The sequence below is a fragment of the Oryzias latipes genome, chromosome 6, assembly GCF_053564925.1.
Source record: "Oryzias latipes strain Hd-rR chromosome 6, Olatipes_Hd-rR_3.1".
Taxonomy (NCBI): domain Eukaryota; kingdom Metazoa; phylum Chordata; class Actinopteri; order Beloniformes; family Adrianichthyidae; genus Oryzias; species Oryzias latipes.
Genome location: NC_136242.1, coordinates 24,745,226 through 24,758,301, shown reverse-complemented (window position 1 = coordinate 24,758,301; position 13,076 = coordinate 24,745,226). Strand labels below are relative to the sequence as shown.

General features: G+C 39.3%; 1 long non-coding RNA gene across 1 annotated transcript; it reads right to left on the bottom strand.

Moving 5' to 3' along the window:
- Positions 1–37: 37 nt before the first annotated feature.
- LOC144992463 (uncharacterized) lies at positions 38–4,798 on the bottom strand. Its single transcript, XR_013656438.1, has 3 exons — positions 4,662–4,798; positions 1,924–1,991; positions 38–163 (listed from the first exon to the last, which is right to left on the bottom strand). It is a non-coding gene; the product is annotated as an uncharacterized LOC144992463 (long non-coding RNA).
- Positions 4,799–13,076: the final 8,278 nt, after the last annotated feature.

Sequence of the window (13,076 nt, the reverse complement as noted above, 5' to 3'; positions counted from 1 at the left end):
TTCTGTCATGTCGCTGTATCGCCACGTGTAAAATGGCTTCTGTTCCTACATGAACATTTTTCACCATCACATAGGAATAAAAAGCCATAATACACAATGGTGCACAGGTAGAAACAGACAGAAAGGAAGGGGGGGTTCTCACATCTTGTTCTGATTTCTTGTTCTGGGAAAATAAGCAGAAGAAAAGACAGACAAAAATCACTTAAGTACTGGACCTGAAAACCATTCAATTCTAGAGGAAAAGGTAAAACTCCCTGTGATAAGACAGAAAGCAGAAACTCCACTTGAGGCATCTGCAGATACATCAAAGCGCCCTATTCTTTCTGCAAATTGCAGCTCTCATTTGTGTTACCAACACCCTGCTGTTTTCAGTAAACACAGCCATCAGTCTGCTGTTGATTGAGGATGTGAGGCAAAAACACAGTCGCAGTGTTGTTGAAATAACTCCTCTAATTAATTTACTGGGAATACTAGGTTGGGAGAACCCAGAAACACCATATTTTTGGACTTGATGACAGCAACAAAAAATAAAGCAGACCCAACTGTCAGGGAATTATAGACTGGGATTCCTGCTTTGTATTCTAACCTTAAACGTGAGGTCTAGGACTCCATCAATAAGACAAAAACTTAAACTATTTCTTTTATTTTTAAGTTTGTGGTTTCTTGACCTTTCTCAAATCAACAAAACGTGTCATGTAAAATGCATAAAGTTGTACATATATTCCTTAAAGCAAATGGTATCAAAATAGTTTATCAATACCAAAAATTAACTTGTTTATCTCTTTTTTATTAAAACATTTGTAGTTTTTTTTTTACTTGACAGATATTTGTTCTGTTTTTGTAAGCAAATAAAAGGTAGACTGACAACAGTTTTATTTTTAATTCAATGATAAATTATATTTAACATCACTAAACCATTGGAAAGGCTGTGTGTTTCTGGGTTTTTGTTTGATGAACACTAAGCTTTAAGATGCATATATATGCTACAGTGTGATGCAACATTTAGCCTCTATATTACAGCAAACTAATTGTAAATAATCCTAATTATTTATTTAAATTTAATAGAATAAATAATTTGTATTCTTTTATCAAATCTGTTTTTAACTATGATTTACAATTCTGAAATGTAGTTTTTCTTTATTTCCTTTATTTATATGATAAGCAGTAAATAATCAGAGTCATTCTAGTCCTTCCCACTGTCAAAGAGAAAAAACGCTCATCTCCTTTAAATCTGCCGCAGGCATTTAACCGTGTGCATAAGCTTTGATTGTCACTTTATTAATTGCAAATGATTTCCTGAGCGTTTTCTGATTAGGCCCACCTCTCTGACTCTCAGTCAATATCAGCTGTCAGTTGTCTGATGCCTGCTGAGAAAAGATTATCAAAGCATGCTAGGGGACAAAAACTTTCTTCTGTTAACTTGAAATTCTCTCTTTCTATTCTGAATCCCCTCCCAGAGCAAAGAAAAGGGTCACAGTGGGAGAAAAGATAACCATCTGTTAGAGGGTGTGTGCTGTAAAAAGATTCCCTTGATGCAACATTATCAGTTTCAGTGTTAATCAGAAATGGAGTCAATTACAAACAATTGTCTGTTTTAGTTTGCAAGCAAACTTCACTATAAGTTCAATTCCAAGTGGAGGATGCTTTTTGTGGCCATGTTTATTACACTTCAGGAATCTTGGCAAGGCAGGAATTCATTCATGAGTGCCGTGCCTGACGGCTGAATGATTGATGACTTCAGTCGCCATCAAGACATGAAAGTTAAATGTCTGCCATTAATATGTCAAAGTAAGCAATTATAACAGGAGAATGAAAAGTGTGCTGTTTTGGATCAAATTCTCCTCTTCAGTTGCACTCAATCCTTACATGTCTACCATAAACTGGAAGATTGGTGTATTAACCTTCGATGCACCTGGATTTTACCTGAACCTTGTGGTGTGCTTGCTTTCTCTCGTCAAGTGAATATCCCCCCCGGGGCCACCAGTCAGAAGCTGTGGTTGATTAAGACAGAAATAAGTAGAAACCTCAGTACAATCTTTGCCAAATTTCAGCCCAGAATATGTGACACAGAGTGAGTAGGAGCCCAGCACACCCTACTGTCAGGCATCCTTTTATCATCTGATCTATGAGGATCAGATGAGTCTGCAGAGACACAGTTATGCAGGAGCATGACAGGAGTGCTTTGCACTTTGAAGTAGAGTGACATTATCAGTAAGTATGGTCTTGAAATAGCATCTTTTCTCTCTTGCTCTCGCTCCATTTCTGAGTCTCCCTCCTTGCCACGCTTGATCGTTCTTTTCTCCGTATATTTTCTTTTGCCCCCCACCCTCATTTTCTTCTCTCTTCACCATCAATTTCCATTTAAACATCTCACCACCCCATCCCTCCATATCTACCTCTTCTGCCCCCCCCCCCACACCATCTCCCTCTTCCAGCCTTTATCTCAGCAATTCACCTGTTTTTCCTGCATTCTGCACCCCTCTCTCCCCATCCCTCCATTTCCATCCTCCAATCTTCCCTTTGCCCTCCATCCCTCTGGAGCATGCTGCTGGCTGCCTCTCAGGGAGGTCATGGGATCAGGGGCAGATAGAAATGGGCTACTGGTCAGCGGTAATGACACACAGGCTGGAGGGGCACACAGGTCCCTTCTCCCAGGAATGTGAGATTTCAGCCAACACAAAGATAAACAGATAGATGGATACATAGGAATTTGTTTCACGGGGAGGGAGAAGGGGGGACTGCATCCCTCTCAGCAAACTGTGATACATTTTTTTTAGGATGATATTTAAAATCACCTGAATACTTCACGAAAGTGTGAACAAAAAAGGTAATCTCTTAATTTACTTTAAAAGACACAGCTGCGCAATTATATTATAAGTAACTGTATTTTGTCTTTTTTCACCTCAGAATTACCAAAATGACGGGGGAAAAATTAAAACTTAACATTGACTCAATAAACCAACACTTAACTAAAAACCAAGTAACCCTTAAAAGAGTGCTAATCCGAAGAAACAAAACAGTAAGGTAAGGCCAAGTATGCTTTCAGTTTACAAATAAATGGCCTTTCACAAGGAAAACGTGGTCCCTTTTTTTCCAGCAGAGTCTTTATCAGCTTAACCATTTGTCATTCCAGTCAGCAGCAGAGAGGGAACAGGCTGTACACAATAGCTAAAAGTACCTGTTTGATGTTCCAAGTTTGCAGAAATAAATGAGGTTGCTTTGCGGTGGCTAGGCAAACAAACGAAAGGTTTTGTGTCCACAGTGAGGGCAGCGCGGCACCCAGCAGCAGGAAAGTGGAGAGTTCCAGGGCTTGCAAAGGACAGATTTTGATTCACCATTTGTTTGCAACTTTCTTTAAAAAATTCTATTGAAAAAGTTTCATTTAATTTCCACTTTTCATTTTAAAGAAACAAAGTTCAGTGGGGGACTAGAGAGGACCTCAGCTGGTAGTTCTTGGTATAGAGAAGAAAGTCCTTGCTCTGCGTGATATTTGTGAATTTATCAACTTAAAGCGGAAAATGACCCTAGTGGCCAGCAGGGATTCTTCTTGTTCATTCGAGACTCAGTCCACCCCATCAACCCCACCCTCATTACTCTTCCACTGTAACCTTCATCCTCCCCCTCCTTTACGAAGTGCTCCCTCAGCTTCTGCTCCTGTTGCCTCTGTAGTTATCACAGGGAATCTGAAGGATTTACCCTGACATTTGATGTGACACAAAATTGGATTTCCACTGTGATTCTCTCTGCGAGCCCCTCATGGAGTGTAATCCACGCTGTGACTAATTGAGTGACATGCCAACAGCCTGAGTGCGTAAATGGATGTTTGCTGGTGAAATGTGACCTGCTTCTTTTTTGTTTCTTTTTTCTTTTCTTTAGGGAATTCATGAGACAAGGTAAAAATAATAAATCCTCCTATATCCTGTTTTTCATTATCCCTTGGATTTTTTTTAACAGCATCATTGCGACCTTGCGTGCATGTTCAGGCGTTTTCATTCACAGTAAAAGAAAAATTACCATTTTTCTCAAAAATAAAATAATTGACAATACCATAGACTGTTTTGAGCGTGTGTGATGGAGCTCATTAGCAGCCAGGATTGAGGAAAACTGCTTTGTTTATAAGCTTCAAAGTATAGTGTTACAGGATGACTCACCACTGCTATTTCACCTGTCTGACCACCTGTATTTAGAGGGTATTGGTTTAACCCATCAATATAGAGTAAGAAAGAGCTCTCTAACAATGATGCAACAGACAGAAATGCATGCAATCTTTGTACTTTAATATCTGACGTGCCCTCTGCTCTTGGGATAAAGGTTCTGATTTGGATTTGAATAATTGAAAGCATTTTCCTCTCTGGAGAACTGTGCACAGCAGTTTTCCTCTTCATTAAAAACTTTCTGCTTGTGTGAGTGTGTGTGTGTCGGGGCATGTGTGCGCACTATCCACACCCCTGCTTAAATATAAACACCCACACAAATCCACACATATGGAAAGTTGAAGAGACACACACTCCCAATATTGGCTGTAAAACCACACTGTGAAAACACGATGGTACTTTGGAAATTTGAGTGGCTGGCAGCATTTAAAGGCGTGATTAGAGGCAGCACACAACAAAAGACTGATGAATGAACTGGCAGATGGGGTGATAATGTGGCATACGTACCTGCAGGATTTCAAGTCACCAGGCTGGTCTGTGCTTTTGCCTTCAGTTTTGCTCGTCTGTCTTCTTTGAGGGTTTTGTCTCTGCCTGCCGGAGTGTTTCTGGAGGAGCAAGTCTTTACCCTGTCGAGTGGGGAACCGGGGCTCAGCTGCAGAGACTGACATCATCCCTTTCAGAGAGGAGGTTTTCCCCTCCCGCTATCTGCACCCTCTCTGTGTATGTGTGTGTGTGTTTCCCTCTCCCTATCGCTCCCTCACACTCACGCAGTCTCACACTTGGTACAGTAGTATACTCCTCCTAGCTCTCCCTCCCTTCTCCTCTTTCTAACTCTTTTTTTTTTTGCTTTCAAATATTGTTACACTAGTTTTTGAAGCTTACCACAGGTGAGTGATGCTGTCACAAACTGTGTGACGCTGCACAGTGGCAAGAGCTTAGAATTTCTGTACTTTTAAGATCAAACAATAATTTTGCTGTTTTCATTTTTTTCTTTTTAAGCATCTGAATATCAGAAAAAGAAGTTCTTCAATAAGATAAATATCAAGGTTTTATTTAAAAAAAAGATAAAAAAGGTTGGAACCTTCAAACCTTTCAAAGTAAGGCTCCCTTTCTATTTCTTCCACGTCTCTCACTAAAGATCAAGGAGCAAACAAAGCCTAATGGGCAGCCTACTTTCATTTATCGAATTCTTTTAGATCAGCAGGAATGATAAAGTACAGCAGCTAAAGCTCAGGAAGCCTCTTTTGAGAGCATTGAGATAGATGCCTGCTGTGGCGCCTGCAATGAGGTAGATCTGTGTTGCTGTCCATGGTGCTGATTACAGTTGAAGGAGACATCACGGAAGACCCACAGAAAATAGCCTTCAGCCGAGCAGAGAGGGAAAAAACCTGTTTTCAGCCTCTGCAGAAAACACGGGCTCACACTCACAAACTGACAGAGACAAACACACACATATATAGAGACTTAAATCTGCCTCCCAGCCTCCTCCTCTGTCTCCCACGGGCATTTCTCTGCGTCTCAACTCATTTACGCTTACATTCATCATTGTAAGGTAACTGTGGCAGGTGGGATTAAAATGGATTAGCCCTATTAAAAAATGTGTGGTGCATATTACAACCAAGCCACACACCGACAAACACAAGCCTGTTCATCCACATGTGCATCTAACCACAGGACGCCACAAGATTTTAACATAAATTGTCACGGCATATTTTAATGCATCCTATTATGAGGAAATAGACAAATAATCTGTGAAAAGTCAGTTAAATGGAGGTAAATTGGCCTGACAGGGTAGCTTGATTACAGTGTGCACATCCTCAAAAAAGGAGGGGAAATTCAGATGCTGTGTATAGCACTCTTTCTCTGCCACTTACACAGTGGACTCCTTTTTGTTGTCTTAACTCTCGTCTCGAGAGGTAGCTTTTAGAATCTCGCCTCCTTGTTTCCATAGTGACACTTCCCTCTTTTGTGCAAGAGAGTATGTGTGCATTTCTGAGACACACAGAGGGGAGAAAGACAGGCATGGAGAGGGAGAAAGGAGGGGGTGACAGCAAGATAACTTGGTTCACTCACATTTATTCACTACAAAAGGAGAAGGAGAAAGTAAGTCCACACAACCAGTTTTCCAAGCCACAAAAAGTCCTTTGTGTTCACTTCTCATTGACTTCCAGCACTTAGTTGCTTAACTTTTGACCTGTAGTTTTGCAGCAAAGATGCTACATCCATTGTGTTGTTAACAATGGTAGGCGTTGATTTCTCTGGACATTTTTATGAGAATCTTTATCGGATTACTCATTGTGCTAAGTGCCGACTGCTTGGCCTGCCAATTCTTCTTGTTACTTTGTCACTTTTTCTCACACACAAAAACACAGAAGTGAAACAAATTATGTCTCATCTTCTCTCTGAAACACCAAAGTGCTCCACTGTGATGAGCTGCACCCCTTAACACCTTTCAAAAAGATAATTTTTCCACTCCAGTCGAAATTTTTACCAACTGTGGGAACATATTGCGTTTAAAACCATTTGGCAGTTCTAGCGCAAGACATAATTAGAAAATAAAAAACACAATAAACAAACATCCCAGTTCTTCCCTCAGGTGTTTGTGTTTTATTTTCTGCTTAGGACTCACATGAAAGAAAACAGCAGTGGTATTGATATTAACTGAGAAAGGATAATGGAGAAAAATGAGGAGTGACCTTGGAGGGTTTGACTGTCGCCTGAATAAGATACAACCTAATCTAAATCGGTAGCACGCGGTGCATAATAAATTATTAATTATAGACATTAAATGACTAAATTTATCACTTTCAAAACAACCTAGCGGGAGTTACGGAGATTGATGGTAGGAAAACAAATTTGTGTAATGTGCACTTCAACTCATTTCTATTTCTTTTGATTCCAAAAACAACTTAAAACTAACAGTTTTGGACAGTGGACGTAGTCGACCACTGAATTCAGTTTTGGTTCAGTGGCGAACTTATCAGGTTTTAGTCCACCACTGAACCAAAACCTAATTCTAGGGATCCTGGATCACAAGTAGAAAAAAGGTTTGGATTTGCTAAAAACAGAGAGAAGCTCACTGAAGACATTGTGAAATGGGGTACTAAAAATAAAATCCTTGTCTTCACTGACGGTAAACAAAAGTTGCAGGAACCACAACATTGTTTAGCTGCAGTGAAACTGTAGACCTTGTTTAAACCTATGCCAGCAATGTTTTGGTCTTTTGGTTTCTTCTAGGTCAGGGTTCAGCAAACTTTTAAAGCTTAAAAAAAACCATTTGGTCCAGTTTTCTACTAACTAAAATGCAGCAAGACCTGAAAAGTCACTGATAGAAAAAAACACTTTATTTATGTTTTTTTGACCATTAAGCCAATTTTTTTACAACATGCTTCTGTTACATGTTTATAGTAATTGAATTATTGTAGATTTGTATATATAACAGTTTAGACTTCTTTAAATTGCAGTATGCACTTCAGTATGTACTGCAGTATGTACTGCTTTCTACTGATAGCAGTACATACAAGTTCCTTTCAAAATAAAATCCACCCTATGTTGAATAAGATCCTCCTGCTGCAGCAGCTTTATTTCAGTTAGAAATACAAGAACATCAAATGAAACATGCTATTTTCCATCTTTATGATTTTGGTTCTACTCTTGCTTTATAATATAAACATGACAATAGTGTTTTGTTTTTTTAGTCTATTGGTGCTTTAAGCTTTCTCTAACAATAAACCACTCTTAACATAGTTTATTTTCAGTTATTTGACTTACAAAAAATCTATTAACATAACGTAATTTACTAAAACAAATGACCACCTTTTTTTTCATTGTTAGCATTTTTCTTCTAAGCCAAAGACCCACAATGGAGAGAGGAAAGAGCCGCAAGTGACTGCAAAGCCTCAGGTTGCAGACCCCTGCTCTAAGAAAAATGTCCTTGGACTAAAACTTTGCCCCACACTCACTCTGCCAGTTCCCCCTTGAGTACTGTCCTTAATCATTGATCTGTTAAAGTACTGTTTATGGGAATGTGTGTTTGAGAGAGTTTGTATATTTGTTTGTTGATCACAACAGATCTGTACCACACCACTGTGCACTGAACCATTCTTTCGCCCCCCTCTGACTGTGATGTGATTGGAATAACTTTTTTAATTTTGCTTCATAGCATCTTTCAAATCGTCTGCCTCCATCTAATCTAATCCTCCTCACTCTCACCACCGCATCCATGAACCTCTTCTTTGGTTTTCCTCCAGTCCTTTTTCCTGGCAACTCCAACCTCAGCATCCTATTACCAACATAATCACAGTCCCCCCTCTCAACGTGTCCAAACCGACTCAATCTGCTTCCTTGCATTTATCTACCAAACATCTACATGAGCTGTCCCTTTGAGATATTCATTCCTGATCGAATCCATGTTTGTGTCTTCCAAAGAGAACCTTATAGCTTCTGTTGAATGATGATGATTTATGATTTTTTAATGATTTCCTTTGTTGTTGAAAGTGAGGATAAGCAAAGAAGTAAAGTTACTTTCCCTGGTGAGTTCTCACAAATATGACATCAAAACACTGTGCGTGTGTGTGCATTTATGTGTGTGTTTGGGGTGTGGGTGCGCATGTATGTATGTCAGTGGGGATTTTTCTATTTATTACCATCGCTTAGACTATTTCTGGTCAAATCTCCAAGCTACTGGGAATGAAAAAAAGGCTTTATGAGGATATCTGCTCAGCCTGGATGCAGAGAAAATACCATGGGTTCTGGATTGGTTTAGAGCCTGAGGTGTGAATGAACCTAAGGTTATGTTAAAGTCAGCCTTTAACCAGACAGAGTTAAGGTTAAGGGTTAGGGTTTGCATCAGGCCATGGGCACAAAATCAATGGAATGGATTATTTTATTATATTAGCTCTGTTCTTATTAACTGTTTTTGCTCATGTGTTGTAAAGCGTCTTTGTGTGCCATTTAAAGCGCTATACAAATGAAATTTATTATTATTATTATTATTATTATAAGTCCTGAAAAGAATAGCTGAACAAACATCTGTGTTTCCGCCTAGCTGAAAGTGTATGAGTTTAAATCTTCTCTCTTGGCTCAGTGGGGATCTGCAAAGAGAAAAGACTTAGCTTAGGAGAAAATCCTTTCACCCCCCACCCCCTACCTCCCCATACCCTGCAGCATCTCACCCAATGGAGTTCCACATCGCTGAATCTGATTCAGAAGCAAGGCCGCTGGAGGCTCTGCTGAAACACAGGGTTGGCTCCACATAACAGGATTGTCTAAACTGAGATGTCTGTCATCTGGAGCTGTCATAACTCCAGTGCATAAACAAAGATGTGTGTGACAAATCTAATCAAATGATGGGAGAGGTGATGGGTTTTTTAAGTAAGGCTTAACTATTGTTCCACTTCTAAGTGAATCATTATGGGGATACTGCAGCCAAAACAATTCCTGAAAACTTTTTGAAACCAGTAATTACACAGCTACTGTATCATCTTTTCTCGGGGTCTGAGTGTTGAGCTGTGACTGACATGGCAGCACAGTATCATGTGAGAAAATGGTATTACATAAACTGGAGCTGTTCCCCATGAATGGTCGGAGGTAAGTGGTGGTTCTTGACATTCATTCTGTTTTTCGTATGAGAGAAGATCAGAATCAAAAGAGCAGAAAGGAAAAATTGGTGAGGGGAGACTGTTGGTGTCAGTGCTGTTGACTGGTGCTTGATTGGCTCTTGACAGCAGGTAGACGTCGTTGTTAAGCCCAGTGCTGCTCAGCTGCTCCATCAGCCGCCAGTTACATCCATAAAAAGAAGGTCTGTCAGCCGAGAGGGAGGCAAAGGCAAAGGTTTGGCACTCGGTCCACACCATTTTAAATTACTGTAACCCACCTGCCAGACACTTTCCACTGCAGGCACAAGTGAGGCTGTGTTACCTTCTTAGGATTTGTTATCACTGAGATATTGAAGTTGCTCGTCCATGTGATTTCAAATCTGTGTGTGTGAGTAAAAGTATGTGTGGCTCAAAGCTAGTGGTGCGTGGCTGTAGATGACTGTGTAGCCTTCCCTTCACTTTTCTATTTTGTCTTGAATCAATCCCCTGAGTGTAACAATACCTATTTCTCTATATATAATTGGACTGGATGACAGGCACATCTGAAGTCAGCGGATGAAAGCCTCTCTTGACAATGGAGAGTCTGGTCTGTGACATGACTTGAATGAGGAAGAGACAACCCCGCCACACATATACACACACTGTACATGCTCATGACTCCGATTAGCAAAACAAAACTTAATTTCTTGACTGATCTGCCTGGGAAAATGACGGGAAATGCAGCCACTGGAACAGACAGGAGCCAAAAAGAAAACAGATGACAGCTGAAATTAAATGTCTGTGCCATGATTTTCAATCTGCACCACTATTTGTCGCTTTTGGATCTGCAAGAAAACAAGCTGCAGAATTGAATTTATTGCGCCGCACAAAAAATGTTTGCTCTGAAATTGTGCGTTCTGCTTGCTCTGCATACCAGCACTTTGACAGACTTTAAGTTTGAATAGCTGCCAGTGAAACAAATTATTATTCAGTTTCCCCTGTATTCCGGCTCGCCTATTTATATCCGCCTGTGAGGGTGTGACTGTAATATACTACATCCTGATGTGTATAAACCCCCCTACACACACACACATACACACAACAACAGACACACAAGGCAAGATACTGTGAACAAAAACACTGAGAATAAATCTCAATAAAACACTCAGGGAGGCATTCGTTAGACCAGATTCACAATTTGTGTCCCCAAAGGTGTAAAATGTCTCTCTGGTGGTGCATTTGCTATTCAATTTTTTTCTGCACAGAAACCACAGTTTCCCAAAACATCTCCACTCTGATGGCCATTAGATGTCTATTTTTCTATTCTCATGGTAAAGGTTTTCTTTTCTCCTCTTCTTTCATCTTTCTTTTCTGGTATCTCTTGTCATCTGCTCAAGGAAGCAAGCATCTCCAAGAAAACGTGTCACTCCCACAGCCACAGCTAGCTGTTGTGCACACCAGATCTTGTTAAAGAAAATAAAGCACCCAAATAATTTGAAGTCACTGAAGCAGCACAGAGTGAGACAAAGATTCAAAACTTAATAAGACCCACAAAAAATATATATTTTATTTCTGTACAAACCCCCCAACTTGGCTGTGTTCATCTCCTATAATGGCACCCTCTGTGTCATATTATATATGACAAAGGTCTGCATATTGGAGTGTGTGGAAGAGGTAGAGGACTGCGTAATAGCATCCATAAATCAATATGTTACACATCCAAGACTGATTGGTTTTCATTTTGTCCTTTGCTTTAACAACCCAAAGGTGGCCTGGCGGAGCACACATGTCACCACCCAAACTTTATAACACTCCTCTAATGCGACATGATTTATTTTGCTCTAGATATTCTGCTACAAAACTGCAGGCTGAGGAAATATTTATAAGCAAAACCAGAACAGATTATTAACCATGTGACAATTTAATAATAGAAGTAGATGAAGAGTTTCAGCTCTTTAAATTTGGATGCTGTAGTTGTGTGTTATCATGAGTTTTTTCCTGACTCACTTTTTTTTTTTTTTTTTTTTTTTTTTTTTGTCTCTTAATATTTCTCCGCTGATAGTTTTGGTTTTCCGCCCCTGAACACAAACCTACTATTATCATTGCAGACTCTCAGACACAGAAAAATACTCATTCATTAGGAATTTCTACTGTGTGCAGACATTTATAACGGAGTATAAGAATGGAATAGAATGTACGTTTTAATCATCTCTAAAGATGTCCTTCATTCAGGTCCAAATGGTGTCAGTGTTACAATGGATTTCTTGGGGATTTCTGTTGCTTTAGTACATTTTTATGCAGCTGAGTATGGATTAGCTTCTGCAGTGCATTTCTAAATGTTTCTCTGGAGATCCACATAAACCTCTAGTTGCTAGTTTCTCTGTGTGTATTATAATTGTTGCTTTATATAAATTGAAAAGCATAACCATTGCTTCCTGTTTTTTTTTTCATAGAGCTCTTTTCTAGAAATGCTCCTCAATACAATTCAGGCTCAAAAACTATGGAAAAATTTATCTAGTTTTTTAAATGTGGCAATGTATTTCTTCATGTAATACACTATAAATTCCAGTATAAAGCAACTTATTTTTATATTCATAAGAGAGGGAGCTTGCTTGTGGCACAACAAGCTTTTTCCAGTGAAGATCACAGATCATTGAAGAAAAAAGGTTCAGCGCACTGTCTAGTGGGTCTATATGACCCACCTCCCAACGTTAAAGTGCCTAGGATAGCACAAGGGATAAAGAAATACTCAGAAACACAATTTTACACTTTTTTTCTTTTAATATGTTCTACATCATGAAAAAAATGCCACAACATGTTAAAAACACGATTTTCATTGAAGTGGTTCTTTACGTTATATTTCTAACTAATTAATGGTGTGTTTTTTGGAGGGGGGGGGGTTGCAAAAAAAATTGCTTCATGAAACATATCAAAAATACGAGAGTGCTCTGAGGTCTTCATTCCACATGTTATCTTGTATTTCTGATTTTCTATTAGCTTCAAGTAAATGTTCTTGTTTGCTGCGTAAAGGTTAGGGGATTAATCACCACTGAAGGTGTATTTCTGCATTTTTAGCTGGCAACAATTTATAATCAGACTTTCATTTGTAGGTTTTTCACATATTGTGACCTAGCACCTTCATGACCCCATCAAGAAATCATTTATTGCAACAGTTTAGGTATTGATTGGATAAGACTATGAAAGTGTCCAACTTAAATAAATAAACAAATGCCAGTGTTACGTGTGGGAGTCATTCTATATGTTCTAATGGCAGGAACAGTGGGAGTGATTTAATGAATTCTCCTGCAGTTAAGTATATCCATCATGATACGCCTCTGTGACACAG